Here is a 19,354-nt window from a genome sequence, read left to right as displayed (position 1 = left end):
CAAGTAATCAGTTGCTGGTTTAAGCCGTATATCGCAGCCACGCTCTCCCAGTTTGCCTGGTTACTCCAACGTGTTTCAAACTTCTTATCAAAGTGAAACGTTGTTGTCATGTTATCCCTTGGTATCAGTAATTCGGGATACGACTAGAAAGAATATCAATCTTCCTTCGAAGCAGCTTTTGGAGCTTATGTAATTCCCTGGCTTGTGTGCTGAGTTCGGTTCTTTCTGCCCAGATTACTGCTGCGTATGTAATCATTGGCCTTACTATTGCAGTATATATCCATATTAGTATCTGCGCACTGCAACCCCAAATATTTGACCTCTGTTTCTCGTTTCACCTCCATATCATGTAACCTTATGGCTCTCAGATGATCAAGCTTACGCCTCGTAGTGAATGGTACGACGGTGGTTTTGTCTGGGTTGATCCACAGTCCTACCTTCCTGCACCAGGCACTAGTAACCTTTAGTCCAGTTTGAATTCTATCACATTGGCAATCTTCATATTTGCCACTACAGATTTTCAACCGGGCCAAATTTGTATACCCAGTGTGGATCAAGTATTCTGCAATTAATTTGTTTTTTAACAAAGGGTAGTTTTATGGATATGGTTTCGCTTGAATAATCTGTTTGCATGCAATTTATTTTATTAATTAACTTTGATAGAGTTTGGATAAGTTTCGAATAAGAGGTGCGAACGCGGCGGGGAGCCGTTTATTTTTGGTTAGAAAAATATATTGGTCATGACAGAGATCACTTGTGTAGAGTAATACTCCCCTTACGCCTCCCCTTTTAGAAGAAAAAAGATACATGACTAAAAAAGGAAAACTTACAGGAACCCCCCCAAGTGGAGGAAGCTTATCTAGCTGATCCCATTCTGCTAACATCCGCCACTCAAGCGACCAGGATATTTCAAAGAAACCTCAACATGCACGCTACCAAGATGGTGCCGATTAGTGCCGTCCCGTTGATTTGATGGAGGGTCAGGCTGAATACGCAACTCCTACCGTCGTCGTTCCCCTATCTTTACTGGCATAATTGTATCTTAGACTGAAGCACAACCTCCCATCCAATAAGGAAAGCCGTCGTCCCAAAAATGAAACTCAAAGTAATTGCTTCGAAGAAACTTTTCAGAATGGAAATGTCAAAAATTGATGCTGTTGGCGCATTAAAACGGAGTATAAGGAACAGTGGCTTAAAAGCGCTGTTCGCGGTTTTAAGAGTTATTAATGTCAAGCATATTGGGCAGGGTTGATTCTCCAGGGACGTCAGTGTAGATAGTCTGTTTCTCAATGTTAATAGAGAGAGTATGCATTGTCAAAGAGAGGTACGGACCATAAAGGGCAGGTTTTTCGACTAACTTTCAAGGTCGTAAAAATAACACTTTTCTCGAAAGGAGGGGGGGGGGGGTCCTTTTCCCTCGCTCAATTACAAAGTTTTTTATCCTTTTTACATAGAAAAAAATTAATAAAATGTATCAAAATAAAGGAAATAATGATGTATCCTAATTAAATCAATTTTCTTCTTTTCTTTCCAGGTATGTTTCTTCTGCGAATATCAGCAATAACGCTTACCTTTCCGACGATACGTACTACGCCAGAATGAAAAATACACAATTAAGCTCTACCAATCTCAAATAATTGAATGGGTAACATACTGCATTGTCAGATCTTGAAGGTTTTCTAGCTCCCAAATGTACACGTATTCTATCTGAACTTATTCTTCCCCAATTCTTTGCTTCCATACGCTTAACTCGCTAATTCACAAATAATCTCTTGACGCTAGACTAGGGAATCTTAGATAGAATTTCAATATCTAGACTATTGTGCAAATTATTTCGTCGTCGCTATCCCCCCCCCCCCCACCTCCTCCGCAGTAAACACCGAAAACACACAAAGAAATAGGAAGATCGAATGAATGTTGCATTGAAAATAAAAGATTCAAGCGAGAAACCTGATATTTGTGAATATGAAGTATTTGTTGTTTTAATGAGAATTTGCATTTAATTTTTACTAGAAAAGATTATTTTTTTGTTAATGGTGACATATTGAGCCAAATGTATGGAATTGTGAACCACTAGTTGTTATAGAAGGTTTGATATTCGTCCAATGCATGCCGAATGATTTATTGTGTTTATTATTCATTGAATCTCTCCAAATAATGGAAGAGTTTAAAGCGCACCTTTACCACAATCTGAACATTTGTTCACTCCTTTCCAGGATTGCATCATCACCGACAATTTGTATCAGTTACAATACTTGACATTAACACCTTCAAAACCTATCATTAATCCTTTCCATAAATTTCCAACAAAATACGCGAACAACACCGCCACGTTATATTCACAGAGCACACAAAGACCCCGTTGTATTCCTTGTTACTCGAAGCTCGTGCTATACTTAACATTATCGTATCCTCCAAAGTCTAACGTTTAAACGAAACATCAGCCCTCATAAATAACATGATCATTTTCCACAAGTGACTGTCGAACAAATTCGTTTTGGTGGAGCACATGGAGGCCCACAATGGGGCGCATAAGTAACACGCGACTTTCTATAATGTGGTCATAAGTTAGAGCCACCTATTAATCTCATAGGCAGTGAGGAGCATGGGTACATTATTAGAGCGATTTTTGCCACCATTGTACTGTTACATCAGATTTAAGACGACATAGTGCGGTGCGACTAAATGCGACAGACAAAGTGAATTCAACTGCAGCGCGCTATTAAAATGTTTAAATGGCCATTTATGTGCAGAATAATGAGCGTTTGATACCAAAGATATGGCTTTTCGGTCAATGGGGAAGGTTTGTTTAAGGTGGCTGACTGGCCGGCTTATGGGCATTTGAAAATGTTAGAAATGTAAAATCTTAGACCCGAAACCATTATCCAAACCAGAGATACAATGCAGAAAAGAAGGCCTTACCTTCGCACTCCCCATAATAGTCTCTGCTCCGTTTGTGCACAATTTCCAGTCTTTTGCGGCTACTTTTATCCTAATGTCACTGAAACAGAATCCAAAATTCATCGCCGTATCTCTGCATACCTCTTTATAACTGAACTAAATTTCATTTATCTTTCGAAAATTGGAAAAAGACCCTGCATGACATTAAAATCGAAAGTATTTGTAATCGGGAAGTAATGCGATGTCCATGCTGACTGGTTTTTATTCTTTTTACTTTTCAATGGCCATTACTTAATACTTTCAATTTAAATGGGTTGATCACTTTTGCCTTTTCACAATCTGCAACTTGCATCTTTTCAACGGTATCATTATTTGGGTGAAAGTCGTACCAGAGAGCAATAATGAGCTTGGTTGATAATAAAACTGCCAATAATTGCAGCCTGTTATGCATCTTATTTTCACCGTAAGAGATACAGCGCAAATGCATTCAATCCTCCAGTTATGCATCTTATTCAATTAAGGACTGGTTTTTGCAGAGAGTAGAGGGCACTCTTCATTTTAGAGGAGGCTTAAATTTGCATCTGTATTTTTGATTACCAAAAGTTCTTTATTGCAATTGATTTGCAATGCCATAATTTTTGAAAAATATCTAACGCGATTCCCCTTGAAAATCTAACTAAAAACAAACTCTTTGAGTTCAAAACAAAAGATACAAACCGCCAGCACTTTTGATCTGAGTATGATATTCCTCCGGGGACTGAAAATCTTATATTGGTTATCTTATCATTTTCCTTCAATCTTAACTATGGTATAATGTGGCGTTTCCAATTTACGCTTTGGCAAAAGTGAAGGACTGAATCTGAAATATAACCAGTGCACAGATTGTTGAAGGAAGCCAGTAATTGCGCCTGTTTTAGCTTGAACTGAATTGGATACCTCTTAAACAAAATGCCAATGGTGAATGGAGGAAGAAAATTTACAGCTTGATGGAAATCTTTCCAATTTGGTGTATACTTTCGGTTGGAGATTAGTTTTCATAGATCAAAATGTAATTAAATTTTATATAGTTTACTTCAACACACTTCAACGAGGAAAGAGAAGGTATAATTTGATCTAAATTATCGAATCGCTTTTCTGAAACCAAAGATCGTTGCTAAAATTTTGCAAAATTTCCTCTTTTTGTTTTATTGGCCAGGGTTCAAAGTATTTCAACTTGGCATCTGGTCCGTAGATATCTCTGGCTCCGTCAGGCGTAGATAGTGAGTGTGTGAGCGTTCCCACTACAATCGAAAGGCTCTTCTATGTGACGTTTAAACAATCCTTTGAGCGCTGAGATTCGTATCCCCCATGAGCACTGAGCTGCTCCATTTTTGGTGGGTTCGCCCAGTATAGCTCCCTCAGCCGTTCATTTTTATTTTTCAATGTCATAGCATTTCCGATTCCAAAGAAGGGTTGTAGTCCAAGTGAAGGTGTTCCTACGTTCTTCCTAGCTAGTTCGTCCGCAGTCTCATTGACCCTTAACTCAACGTGACCCGGAACTGCAATGTCCATTTATTTTCCCAGCTTCCCAGGTTCAGACACAAACCAGTGAGTATTCCCACTATAATCCAAATTCTCTTCTTGATGCAAATTGAAAAATTCCTTGTGCGCTTAACTTCGTATCCCTCCATGAGCACATTGAACTGCTCCATTGCTGGTATGTCGCTCCGTATAATTCCCTCAACCGTTCCTATTAGGTCGTAGCCATGAACCTCTTTCTAATTCCACAGAAGCATTCTGATCTGTGTAGAGACGTCTCTGGTGTGTCCCTGGCCAGTTCTTCCGCTCACTATCTCACTGTCTTTCAACCCAACATGGGCTGGAACCGAGAGTATCCAGCCCTTAATAAGCGAGTCGAGTGTGGCCTGCCTCTCAAGGCACTCCAACACCAGTCTAGAGTTCACCTGGTAAGACCAAAGTGCTTTGGCTGTCGATCAGAATAGCAATGTTCTGCTCCCTATAGTCCCCTTGGAGGTTGAAGAAGGCACATCTATCTATGGCGTCTATTTCCACTGAAAAACGCCAGTATGCTTACAAATTAATTCAAGGTACGAATTTCTTGGATCGATGACCCCGTAAGGGATCCGTCAGTGTAGCATATAATTAGCTGCCGGTTTAAGCCGTAGGTCAATGCCACGATCCCCTAGTTTGCATTCTTACTCCAACGTGTTTCAAACCTTTTATCGAAGTGAAATCTTGTTCTCATGTTATCTCTTATCCTTTGGTATCAGGAATTTGGGATGTCACCTAGATCGAATGCTAATTTTCTTTCCATTGTGGTAGCTTCCCGCCTCACTGATATTGTCTTCGTCTTCCTTGATTGCATCTGTATGTGCAGATGGAGACTGGTAAATTCCTCCATGTCGTTGAACATGTCCCTATTGCTCCACAGATAATCACGTAAACCAGTCCTTGAAAGTTGTATAACCCCCTAACTGTCATGCCTAGGTAATCGACGGCCTTACTATTGGAGTTTATATCCAAAGTAGTATTTTCGGGGTATATCCCCATTTCTTCCCTGCTATCGTCCTGCAAGTCATCCAAGATTTCGTAACTTTTTGACCTGCGTCTTCCAGAGTAATTTTTGTTCAAGGATATGTCGAAAATATTTGACTTCAGTTACTCTTTCAAACTCCATGCAGTGTAACCTAATGGCGGCCAGGTTATCAAGCTTGTGCTTCCTAGTGAATGTTACTATGGCGGCCTTGGCTAGATTGATGCACAGTCCTGCCTTCATGCACCAGGTACTACTAATTCTTACTCCAATATGGGCTTACATAGGATATCTTCATATCTGCCCTTACAGATTTAAACAATGCCATCAGCATAACCCTGGACTTGAACTTCTGTATTTGTTTGCTCTACTGGAAGTTCACAAATTGCCGTACTACACATAAGCATGTCCATGTGTGCATGTCCATAGAATTTGACCGTCCTTGCCTACTCTTTACCATTTTATCCATCCAGAAAGTCAAGATATTTCCCACTCCCTTGTAAATCGAGGAACCTTCTATCTCTGTGCGCCGTATGTTATCGAACGCTCGGTCGACACAATACTATTTTCTTTGTTTCGATGGCGCGCCGTGGTACATCCCTCAGCTGATATTGGAAAGTTTTGATTCACAGCCCTAATTCTAATTCTAGTCTATGACCTTCTTCCTACGAACTGAGAAAGTTAATCTCAACGATTTAGAATGAAATGAACCCTTTACAACCACTTCTGGAATAAAGACCAATTTTGACCACCTCCATGCCCTTGGTATCTATCCCAAAAGATCCCAAATTGACTTCTAGGCCTCTCTGAAGCGGTGTTGAGAAAATGTCATCAACTTAGGATGATTTCAATGTTTTAAGGGATGCGACTGCCCACCTTATTCCACCTTCCGAACATACTTCTTTTGCTAGTTTTCAAGTTACTTTTTCCTCCCTTCTCCAGGTTGTTGAAGTGTCGGACAAAATATCGTCGCTGTCTGCAGTAGGGTAGGACTCCGAAAAATGAGTCCTGAATTTCCTGAAGCTGTTTCGTTATGATTCCCTGATCGCGTTCCTACACGCAATCAGTGCATTTTTGTTTTCTGTCACCCCACGGTTTGTTTCGTCGATTGAAGGGTTTCTGGAGTTCCGTTCAGATCTTGGCTGGATTCCTATTCCACCGGGGTTCATCGGTTGATGACTTGAATTTCTTAGCGGGACAAGTGCCTCATATTCATCACTGACGATTCCATTGAGGTATCGCAGCATCGTTTCCAGCTCTGTTTTGCTTCTGATGTCACCGCTCACCTGTATATGCCTTGCACAGGAGTCCCAATCTACTCTCCTGAGATCCCTTGTTATTCTTCTAGCCTCTAAATTGCCCTGAATGTTGAGTCTGAATTGACTGTGATCCGCCGTAGAGGGCTCGTCAGACAACCTCCAGTCCTTAACCAGACCGTTCATCAAGGGTGTCAAAGAGACATGTATAGTACCTCTTGTCTACGAGTACAATGGACCACTAAGGTCTGAGTGCTCAGAGTTTTTGTCTAGTGCTGGCCCCGAACGTTGGAGTATTCCCTTACCTGTATACGCCGTCAAGCCATATGTTCTTCCAGTAAATCATGAAACGTCGTAGCGGGGGAAATAAGAAATAAAAATACGGTGACAATACTGTGAACGTAAAATATAGCATCCCCTCTTACCCAGCCTTAAGTTTGAGGCCGCCACTGGTAGTTGTTCGTGAGCAGCGTAATGATGAGGTTCGGTAAGTACGAGAAACGCGCGCTATTGTTGCCTTATTCGAGTACTGAACTACGGCCAAAAAGATCCAGAAAACGGTTAAACCGCTATCCATAGGTGAACGATTCATGTACCGAACGTTACAACGGTACAGAGAAATAGAAATTGGCAGATCGGCCGAGAAAGGGGCGTCCAAATCTGCAAGACAGCCGAATATTGTGCAGGCTTTTCTTGTAAAACTTGAGCGGAATCCGCGGAAGCGTTTAGCGAGTGTCTCCACGGATACCATGAGTCGTATTTTACCCGACGATCCCCTCTTACGCCTAAATTAAAAGAAATCCATCTTCAGCAATGCAAAAAACGTGGATGCAATGAGCACCATAAAACCCTTTTTACCGATGAAAAACTCTTTTATATCGAGAAAAATTGAATCGCCAAAATGATCGAGTGTATGGAAGGTCATGTTATGAGGCTAAGCAGCGAGCACCATGCGTTCAAACGGAGCACCACCCTTCTTCAGTGATGGTGTGATGGAGGGTTTCCTACCACGGCATGGCGGACATTGATTTTTCTGAAACCAGTGTCAGGACCAACTCAGCGGTGTATAATCACATGTAGATGAGCATCGGCACAAAACCCGGATGTCCGGAGTTCCTTATTAAGGCGGGCCTAGATCGGATGCCGATTGTTGCGCCGTTGATGATGATGAGTTCAGCCTCTGAATGAAAGCTTGTTCCAGGGTAATGATTGGTGCTTTCAGCAGGATTCTGCGCCAGACCACAATGCCAAGAAAATTAAAAATGAGTTTTCGATGAACGTGCCAGATTTTCTAGCGTTAGCTGACTGGCCTTCCGGAAGCTCAGAACTAAATCCATTGAATTGTTCTCTGTGGAATTATCCTGAAGAGGTCACCCATCGTCGTTGGCACTCCAGTTTGCCAGCTTTGAAGGCCAGTATAGTGAAAACTGCACGTGAAGTGCCACTGAAAACAGTTCGTGCTGCGTTCGATGAGTGAGCCAAGTGTATGAAGCTTTGTGTGAAGAACCGTGGCCATCATTTCAAATAACCAGTGTGTACGCTTACTTATTAGACTGTTTTGTACCTTCCGGCATAAATTCAGCTTTCTATCTATTTTAGCTTTGCTATTATAAATTTTCAAACCACTGACAGAACTTATGGCTATACTATAAATTCAATAAGATTCTCCCCCCTTCGATTGGTGCCGCTGTTTCCCCAGATTTTGTTATGGACGTGTGGATTGCCGTCGAAAACAAGTGGTAGCACCTTCTAGTGACTAGCTTCGATAGGATCCGGATGTCATCTCCAAGGGTACCCAATATCACGACCGCTTCTCGAATTCTCCACGTGGTTGCCAATGAAACTTGGATAGCCCCAAGGTTTCCGGTCAGGAATTGAAGAATGATGCAAGTTATTGGTTTTTTGCCAAAGGGGTCCAAATTACCTGCATGCTTCTTCCTTGCAGCCCATGAACCTGCCTCTGTATACATAGGGCTTTTCAGCTAACATTATTCTAAAATAGTGCCCGGAGATTGACTTTGCAATCACTGCAGATGGTAAAGGTTTACCTGGGCTATCTTAGTGCTCGCCATTGGCGCGATTTGTGCTTACTACTCTCTCACCGATATGGCGCTTTCCCCTATATCCCTGTATACCTCAAGCCTTAGAATATTTAGCTGAAGGTCATCCAGCTTCTCCTCCCCACTGGGCACCAGCTCTCCTTTTCTGCTTAATCCTGCCCTTTCAGCCTCTATGTTTAGCGTAATTCCTTCGGAGCCTTCGGTCGATTTTTCACAAAATGTATCCTTCAAAGTATCTTCTCCTTGGGCACATACACAAATATATTGCCAAATTTATGGTTGATAAGGCAGTTTTGCCTTTCGATTGCCTCCAAGGATCGGTCATCTACCTCGATCGTGAGGACTCTCCCTTTGTCCTCCACTTTGCTTCTCAAGACTTTCCATAACCGCGTATGAACACCATCATTTTGAATAGTTCGGAGGCCCATAAGATCCTCCCTCTCTAGCGCTGCAGCTATTGGTAGATAGATTGTCACCGCATGTGCCCTTGGTGGTGGAGATAGGTGTTACAAAATCGCCCGCTTCAGTGCTAAATCTGACCAGGAAACTCCTTCTTCTGGCTACAACATCGTGGAGATGTAGGCGTGTTGAAAACTAGTGCAAGTTTCTAGGAGGATTATTGTCGAGTTTAAATATCAACTAATGAAATTTTGCGACGTTAAATTTTGGTCAAATTTAAAAAGAAGTAATTTCACTATAACCTATTACCTACCCTAAATTCTTTTACTTTCCACCCTGGAAATTTAGGGATTATGATTCTAATACTATTCGTGTCCTTCGCCACAGAGTTTACGAGTAGATGACCTGGTAGGAAACCTATGTCGAGGAACACGAACTTTGCACTCCATCTCTTCCACATCTACCTTCGGTCTTGGAAAATTTTCTGCTCCTTACGAGAGAGAATTTAGTCATGGGTAGTTAAATGACCTTCACCGAACTAGTAAAGCTAATGTTGGATCTCCTGGCTCCTAACATCATCTCCAACCTATCAGGAATTTCCTTCATTTTGATTTCGGGTTTGAGTTTTTTGGGAGCATTTCCCTCTAGTATGCCGATCACTGTTGCTTTCCGCTGTCTTGCCTGTCCTGAACCTCTTCTAGTTTCAGGCTTTCTTTCAGATAGCATGGATACCATTTAGCACCTGCACCACTCAGGCTTCCTGTCTCCTTTCTGACATTTGATGTACTGATCTGAGACGTACTTTTGCCGATTCCTGCTTTTTGAGCAATGGTCTTTGTTGGTTGCTGTCTTCATAGTAGGTCAATGTTGACTTTGTCTCCACTGCTTGAATTCCTAGTTCCGTCCTTTTGGGTGTAGTGCCATAGCTCTCTGTAGAATGGTATGGTCAAACTACACTGAGGCTTTATTCGAATACAGCCATTTACCCCCGACTATAAACTATCCAAATGACATGGTTCACATAACACCTACAGTTTACATCCGTAGAGTTTTGTTATTATTAGGGTTATTTCACACAAGGTGTACTAATAATCTCGGTAGATAAGAGGCTTGGCTCCTAGAGGGCTACATGTCACCCTCAAAGAGATACAGGCTTGCTCCCATGGAGCTGTATTCCACGCCATTCTACCCTGCAGTCTATTGTCTGAAGCCCCTTGAAAAGCGTAAGAAGATACAAAAAACATAAAGTGGATACCAAATTATTCAAAGCGGGAGGCTATCATCAATGAAAATTTCTCCACTCTATGCTATTTTGAAATCAGATATAAGAAAATATATGTCCCAATAGTGATCAAAAATTGTTTGCGCAAAATAAGATAATAGACAAAGTTTTGTTGCAATTTTGGCTACTTCAGTTGGATAGACTTCCGTATAAACAAATTGTGTTGAAATCTCTCCGCTGCTATCAACAATAAAACAGAATTGCAGTTGATGTTAATTAATCAAACTCAACAATAAAGAGCAGCTTAGCAGCTCAACAAAACATCATTCAGACGACCCCACCTCGTTCCTCCTATACTATCTCCCTGAGTGCAACCCAATGGCACGATACATTTTCTATTCATTCAAATTACAAAATAAATAAACAAAATACCATATCAAGAGATGCAAATTCATACACGACACAGATACCCACATGCTGGAGTCTGACCTTCCTTTCAAAAATCAACAAATGAAGCCAAATAAGCAAAGATAATGACATTACTCAATACGATCCCTACATTGGCAGTCACCAACCTGCTCTCGTACCGCGCAAAATTTCAATAAAATCAGTTGATATAATTGAAAAATGAAAATATTATGAATTGTCATGCCCCGCAACAATGAATAATTATTATTAACCCGGTCGATTACGTAAAACTGTCACTGGTACATATATTTTGCCCGTGACATTTTCAATCGTGTGGATTTATCATAAAATAATGATACTTATCAATTTTAAAGCACATGTGTAATATGGGAACAATTTGGAGCTCTCTTGCCAATTTATCGTGGTCTTAAGATTGTTGGCGCAATTGCTTGAGGGCATTTTATCTGAAGATTAAGAGCGGATTTCTGAATGATGCGATTTCATGACTTCAAGGAGGAAATACACTTGAACTAGTTTTTTGCTGCTTAATTACCGATAAAAGTGAATTTCATTGCAATTTCATTTATTGGGATAATAATAAAGTGTGAAATAATTGAAAATTGTTATATAAGAATCTATCGTGTGCAGGTAAGACTAACGGTAAATGCGGGAAAATTGTAAGTTTAATTTGTGTTATAAAACATGGTCCCGACTCGATGGTTTTAATTTGGTGTGCACGTAGGTGGAATGTGCAAATTAATGTAGGCAAATATGGGAAATAGATTGTGGAAACTTTTAGATAATCAGGTATTTTATTTGAAAGTTTATTAACCAAAAATGATACTGCATAAATGTTGATTAGTATTAATGGTGACTGCTCATGCAAATAGCTAAGATTCATTTGTTAATGAGCTCATTAAGAGTTTCTCAAATTGATGTTAACATGGGAGTAAAGAGGACTGCAGCTTTTCTCAGGTGTTCTACTTCGGTTTTAGAGTTTTGTATAAACTAATTGACCTCATGCAGGCATCCATGTCCATCTATAATGTAGGAGTGTCAAATAGTAGTGAAGCTAGTGTCAGATCCAACATTAGTTAGTTGGGTAGGTGGGTGGGTGGGTGGACCTAATAGAGTGGACAATGTTAGGAAATGCAATTGCTTCCTTAAACCAGGGACCTATTTTAAGAAATAACTTATCCGAAGAATGTAAACATCATGATGTTCCAGGATGACATCTCAGGTGGAGCAGTCCTATTTATGATTGATGACCTCTAAAATTTCTTTAAGTGTCAGATTATAACACATAACACAGCACTTCCTACCCTCCCTTTCCCTTTTCTCTGCATCGGCCTAAACGCACCCCTTGGCGCTCGAACGGTTCGCTATGGTTAATAGAGTTGCGGGAAAGTGTCAAACCCACACCGTGTCAGCTAGCTGGAATCCATTTGGATCGAAGCTGCGGCCACCCGGTTTGGCCGTTTGAATGGAAACCGCAGGCAGGCGTTCTGGGTCTTAATACTCGTATACCCTGGATTTTACAACGCATCCTGTTTTGCGGGCCTCAACACTTCATATACTGGAATCTAAACACATTCTGTCCATCATTATGAAACCACGATAATGATTTAAGCGTAACTAACAACTCTCCAGTCTGTTCTTGGCAACATAGGCTAAGTGCCTGCCACTAATCCTGTTGGTGCACTTCGTGGGTGATATCAGCTCCCTATTTTGGACTGTTAGTCTGTCGGGTACTAGGGGACCAACAAAAATCAACAACAACAACAACAGCATATCTTTTAAAACATACTGTCTATGGTGAAAATTCCAAAAGCTTGACCGCCGAAAGTTACCAGCCTGCGTCGAACGTAGGTCTCTACGAATCTAAGGATGTCTTTTGAAGTCACAGAGCTCAGCCTTTTAATTTGGCAAAATCATTCTCAAATATTTTCCTTTTATAAGGTAAGACGGGTGAATGCGTTTACTCACTAGGCGTTTGAATATCGCAACCATATGCCGGCGAGCTGCTGATCCCTTAACACATTACCTCAGGCTAACCTTCCTACCTAAAGAAACCTCCAACTCAGGGAATTCTTTCCATCAGCGGGAGAGTTGAGTAGGAAGGAAAGTGTTTGGTTCTAAGAATCACTTGCCATTTGTCCGCCGGTCAAACTAAATTTCCATTTCGAGAAAAAGGACCTCAAACCAATACGCTTTTCGAGACGTTAATCCAAGGAGAGCTTTCCTAAATCTGCACAGAATTGCTGACAAATCCCACCCCACCTTCCGCCTTTCGACTGATCCATCAGCCTATTTCCGAATGTACAGTGCATGCAAGATTAAAGACCTCAATGTCCGCTTAGAAGCTGGGTAAGAAAATAATCAATTTTACAATTTTCTCGGTCCAGCAACGATTCTAGCTTTGTTAATTTCTCCCCCTTGCATTTACAGTTTGTATTACATTTTTAACCAAAGATGGTGAGGTCAGCGAAGGTGGAGGGGGTTGGTACTTTCTGGAAAGCCATTGCAGCTTTTATTTGAGACAGTCTTGTAGGAAGACGTCTTCCACAGAGCTTTTCATCTATACACTTTTTCAACGCATACAGAATTAGGCTTCTTGCCAAATGCATCAGCACACACCTCACCACCACAGAAGGGAAATCGTTTCTTGCTGCCTCAATATTTTCCGATCGCCGAATTATAGACGAAATCACCGAATATGCCTACGAATCGTATTTAGTGTGAGTTTCAGATTCAGTATAAAAATATGGGACAACGAATTAGTGCTAGACGACTAGTGCCTAGTACAGAAAAGGAAATATCGCCGACTTAAGCAATATTCCGTTACTGAATGCCATTTTTCGCTACCGTAGCTAAAAGTCCCATACCTTCAGAGCATTAGCCTATATGAATAAGACTTCACCCCATAAAAAACAGGAATTGACCATATACTCTTCCTGCCGTATTCGATGAAAAAACGACTGGAATATAATCAGAAATTGACTCCAAGGGACTTTGCGCAGAACAGTAGAGAAAGAGCGCGAGCAACTCGGAAAGTCGTGGGAGGAGCTGAAGCCTATTTCAAGTAACCGCAAGCGATGTCGCGTGGATGTGGTTGACGTGCTAAACCCCACCAAGAAGATGAAAAGCAATCGTATATAATAGGGTTATCCCTGAAAATAACCTTGGCACAAACTGAGGTTGCCGTGACAAACGTACAAGGTCAGATCAAAAAAGCTGGATCACTGTTGGTGGCATTCAACATTTTCAAGGGGCTGCGGCGAGAAACGTTCTTTCATGCGACCTTTCTAGCCTAGTATTGAAAAAAATGGAGAATATCATCCTCATTAAGTTCAGCCAACTGCTAACCTATAAGTTACCATGTTTAGGAAAGAACATGCCTTAAGGCGAGCAGACAACGATAAAAATGTTAAATCGATGGTTCAAGAGCAATCATTATCATCATCATCAACGGTGAAACAACCGCCTTAATAACGAACGGCGCCTTAATAACGAACTCCAGACATCCCGGTTTTGCGCCGAGGTCCACCAATTCGATATCCCTAAAAGCTGTCTGGCGTCCTGACCTACGCCATCGCTCCATCTTAGGCAGGACCTGCCTCGTCTTCTTTTCCTAGAGCAATACCTTCTGGAAAATGTTTGGCCCTATACATGGAAATGGTTAGCAGCAAAATCTTTGACTGCAGTCGTCACTGCATACCCATATATATTCAGGCTCAACAGGCTGCTTTAGGTGGGTTACTTGGTCCAAGAACCAGAGAGATCTTGTCCAGAAAGTTTACATTGGTGAGAGCTTTGATAAGAGATGATCAGGTAAACCATGCCTTCGGTGGAGCGATGCCAAGCGAATGGAGGTCTGGAATATGTTGGGAAAAAGAAACGCGTATGATGGTGCGAGAACCGAGACTCTGGAACTTTTGGCATACTCAGACGGAAATCGATTCTCCTTGCATTACTGATGACGATGGAGTTCAGGCTTTCACTGAATTCTAAAACAAAAATTCTTAATACTTAGTATTTTGAAAGTAAGCTCAACAAATTAGAAAGAAGGAGGTTTCATTTTTACATAAACACTTACTTCTGGATAACGTGCAAAAGCTAAATAGTTAAAAAAATTTACTCATGACCGTATTGTCGGTTCTAGAGTCGTTTGAAACAATCTCGTCCCTTCGGGATCAAGTTCCAGTTCCAGTATCCAGCACCAAGTGCCTCATTAAAAAACCGGGACTGTGAATGCCCTAGACTACACAAAGGGGTGGCCAGGAGAGTTCGACTTCTTTCGCAAAATGTATCATGAACAGTGCTGAGGCTTCTGGTTAACCAAGCAACAAATCACGCGAAGGGAATAAAGGCTAAACATAGAAGCTACATGCCAGTATAAGACTCTTTAATGCGGGAGCTGCCTTCTTGCACTGCAGGAAATTGTTGTAAGTTGCAATGGTGAAACCCCCAAAATTTGTCAACTAACAAAAAAATTATTTTGAAAAAGTTTTACTACCCAAGAAAACAAAGGGGCAAAAAGGCCTCTATTTTTGAAAGTTTTAATCTTTGTGACAGAACATCGGAGGCATGAACCTGAGAGCCATCGCAAATTTGCCTCTACCGCAGAAAAAACGCCCGCGAAGCGTCAGGTTCGCAAGGTCACCACCCATTGGCGGTATCGCGAGGACGATTTACTTCGTTGAACCCGCGTGGTTTCAGCTGGGGGCGGAGTGATATGGTGGCAAATCGGAGGCATATACATGAGCGCCATCGCGAATTCACTCTGCTGCCTGACAGGTGGCGGAAGCGAGAGATGTCAGAATGACAAAAAAAGACTCTCAAGGAGACAGCTGGCGCGTGACGTTGAAAAGAAAAGTAAATAAAGTTAAAACAAAAATGAAAACGGGCTTTTCATTTTGGATTTGGGAAAAACTAATCCCAAAACTTGATATTTTACAATGAGAGACGCTAACTGCCCTTTATATTTGAACCATTCGGGTTAAATTAGAGCCCATCGGTATGGAGTTGTGCATTGCTCATCTGATATTGACCCAGAGAAATATGAAAAGAAATATTAAAAATGTTTGGGATTAAAGACTGGACAATTTTTACCAATGCATAAACCATAGGAGAAGGTTGGGGCTCAGGGATGTTCTCATCAAAACCAAATATGGAATTGGCCCGCCTCTTCTAGAAAACGACAGGAGAAAAGTATTTGTGTCTAAAATAGCAAGATCTCACCATGCAAATCTGTTCTACCACTCAAGCGGTATTATTATCACTGTTGATGAAGAGTTATCATCAGTTGCTACTAAACCTTGATCGACAGAACGCAACACTCTTAATGAGGGAGCCGGGGCACTCGAATATCCGGTCAAAATGGTAGAACCAATGCCCGCGTTTGGCGTTAGGCAAACCACTGCCAAGTCTACTTGGTGGAAATGAAGTTACAGGGTCACAGCCGAATGGAGAAATCTGCTTCCTCTCGGCAAATCAAAACAATAATCTCTGTTGGCTTTTAGGGTGCCACTTTTAGCGCCCATAAAAAAGGAGAGATAGGTACCCTAGTGGCCCTTTTCACTTCAACTTGCCATTCCCGAGCCCAAGTTTGAAGATTGAACCTTGAGCTATCACAGTGATTTTTTTAGGCCCCGGAAACTGCAAGATGTCTATTAGGAGGTTGGGTGCTTCGGATTGTCCAAGAGCGATCAACTGGAGGAACTCAAACCTCTCAATCAGATCATGCATGAAAAACTAATAATATCCGCATTATGTCCGAAACTTATGTTTACCACAAAGAAAAAGGGTCAACCCATGAATTTGAAGCAGATCGAGGCTAGGGACACTGTGGTATTTTCCTTTCAGTTAGTGTTTGCTAATGTACAACATTTTGGCTCAGTGCACAGGCTGCATTTTGGTTTGAGAGAACCAACACCTCTGGGAGAATCAACACCAGGGGCATTCGTAGCACCATGACTTACGTAGAGGCAATTTAACATTTTAAGAACTGAAAGTCCTATACAGTCGCAGGAAGCTGAGTTGGAGATGAATAAAGCTTCATCGTTAAGCTCTGATATGTGCCATTGAGAAGTGGAGTCAACACTCTGGCATCGTGATATCAAACAACTCTGGAAGTTGTCAAATTTGTGAATCCACACTGTACCTTTCGCACGGTATCTATAGACGCTGAGGGTAAGGTCTTCATCAAGTCTCGTAGTTATATTTTTCGGAGCATCACCATGAGCTGCTCTTCTAGTGATCAACGTTGACACCAAGGTATAATTTTTTGCATATCCATGAAATGTAGCTTAGCGAGCTCTCGATCTAGTTAGAGGCTCTGTCAAAATATAAAAATTATCATGGCGGGGGAACATGTCAATGCTTTGATTCCATATATAAATTAAAAGCCCACGTTGGGCGCCATTTGTAATAAACATCAAAGTAACAAATGCCCAAAATAACGAACCTGATTGGCTATGATCAACCACAAAAGCAAAGTTATCCCAAAAAATAGAAGAATTAGCGATCATGGTGATCATGGTCTCTAGATCCTGAGTGCTATTCTACTGAAGTGTCTTATTGATTCGGGCATGTACACCTCTCTGTTAGCTTTCAGGACACTTTTTATTCATGCCATGTACAGAACGGTCCGTGGCACATTGAGTGCGCGTCAGCGTCTTAAATATTCATTTGAGGAAATTGTCAAATTTACAAAGGAGGCATGCAAAACTGCGACCGTGCGCACGGAGCTGAAAAATTAGTGACCACATTTAGTAGCAAAATTTGTCGACACTACAAAACAGACTACCATAATCTTGTATGCACACGCGTCTTCTACAAGACCTCTTGCGATCGGGTCTTGCTATAGGAGAGCCAAATCCTAATTGACTTTGTGGAGGCGGTAAGCTTTCGTCATTTGAAATCCACGCCTGCTAGGAAGTGCAAGTATATTCCGCCAGCGGGACACACCCTATGCTTACTGAGGGACTGTCAAAGGCAGAGCTACGTCTGGCCAGTCCGTCATTGGACTTATTCCTGTCTATGTTCCTATGACCTGAAACCCAGAGGAATGCGACTTTGAGTTTGCTGCTCAGACTGTTCAGCGAATTCCAGCGACGTTCCACCAGCTTCAAGGATGTTACCACTGAGTACAAAACGTGGGTGGTCGCTTGGCTGTCGCCAAAATGGTTTATGTCAAACTGATAAACATTTTTGACTTCATACTTTTCATTCCTTGCTAACCTTTGGATCCATGGTTAAATACCATAGGTGAAGAAACAGCTGGTTCGAAGAGCGCTGCGTTAAGTTGGATATTCTAATCAGAAACTGTAATCTTATCGACTGATACATTGTGGTCCTTGAGGAAAAACTTGCATGGCAGAAGCCCTAATTTCCGTCGTTCCATGCAGATAATTTGTAAATTTTATGATAAAATCAAAACTATTCATAGGAACCCGAATAATATCTTATGTAACTCAAATGAAGGCATCTTTTCGCTTGGAATATATAAATTATCCATTCCAAGTTTACTCATGCGAAACATTCATTGCATTTCTATATACCAGACAAGGCAAATATAGATATAACAATAAATTCAGATTTAAACCAAAAAGATCGCCAAAACGGTGCTCTACTTACAGAGTATATAGGAAGTCGAGATCTAATCATCAATCCGTAAAATACTCTATTAAGACGATTATCAATCAATTGCTATGTCTGCACTCTGCATATACATTTGCCTGATTTGCAGGTTTCCAAGTTTCGAATTTTGTCTGCACTTTTCCGTGAATAAAACTTAGATTGACATTTCAATTGAATCAAAGACTTTGCAAGTAAGTGCCGTAGTTGCATTCATAATCAGATATCTACTGAATTGTAAGCTCTTTCTATAATAAGTTAGTAGTTTTTCGGTATCCAATTTATCTTAAAGATTAGCAATTTAATTTAAACGAGTTTGAGGGTAAATGCGGGTATAAAGGGCATGCAGAAATGTCTATTTAAAGTAAATGCTATGCGTTCCAGATTTTTTTATTAGATTAATGTCTTGGGAGGTTCTAATGGAGATATTATACCAAATTGACAATTTTATAGATCATGTATTATAAAAGGAGTTTAGTTTTAAATCAGTAAATGAAATAGCACTTTTAACAATAGTGCTTTCTATTTATTTTGATTTAGGGTTTCATTTTAACTAGAGCCTTCCAATTTAGTTTGAGGAAGGCTCTACTTTGTACTGTAAATCAGCGGAATTAAAATTAACACTGGAGATTGGATTTCAAATTTAAAATGGACCACAGCCCATATTTGTCATTTGGTGGCTTTCATGTTTTTCGGCCTAAGAAAAAGATACTTTCAAACCAGATTTTCATTAGTAGACATAACTTCGATATGTCAGTAGTTCTGTAGGTCTAGTGTCTAGCCATCAGCAATATATTCATCTGTATGTCTGCTATCATTTTCACCATTTCCTTTCCTGTCTAAATCACCAAAACCTTTCTAATTAATGATAAATAATTTTGAAAACCTCAAATTAGCTCACAGGAGATTGTCTGGTGAAATAAGCCCGAATACATAC

The 19,354-nt window shown here is 40.9% G+C and overlaps 1 protein-coding gene across 3 annotated transcripts in view; it reads left to right on the top strand.

Annotated features, from left to right (window-relative positions):
- The window catches only part of LOC119655412 (mucin-5AC), a 383,606-nt gene that overhangs the window by 251,883 nt on the left and 112,369 nt on the right, over window positions 1-19,354 (top strand). The gene's annotated exons all lie outside the window — the stretch shown is intronic.

This window comes from Hermetia illucens, chromosome 1 (genome assembly GCF_905115235.1).
Source record: "Hermetia illucens chromosome 1, iHerIll2.2.curated.20191125, whole genome shotgun sequence".
Lineage (NCBI taxonomy): Eukaryota > Metazoa > Arthropoda > Insecta > Diptera > Stratiomyidae > Hermetia > Hermetia illucens.
This window is presented reverse-complemented; position numbering and strand designations above follow the sequence as displayed.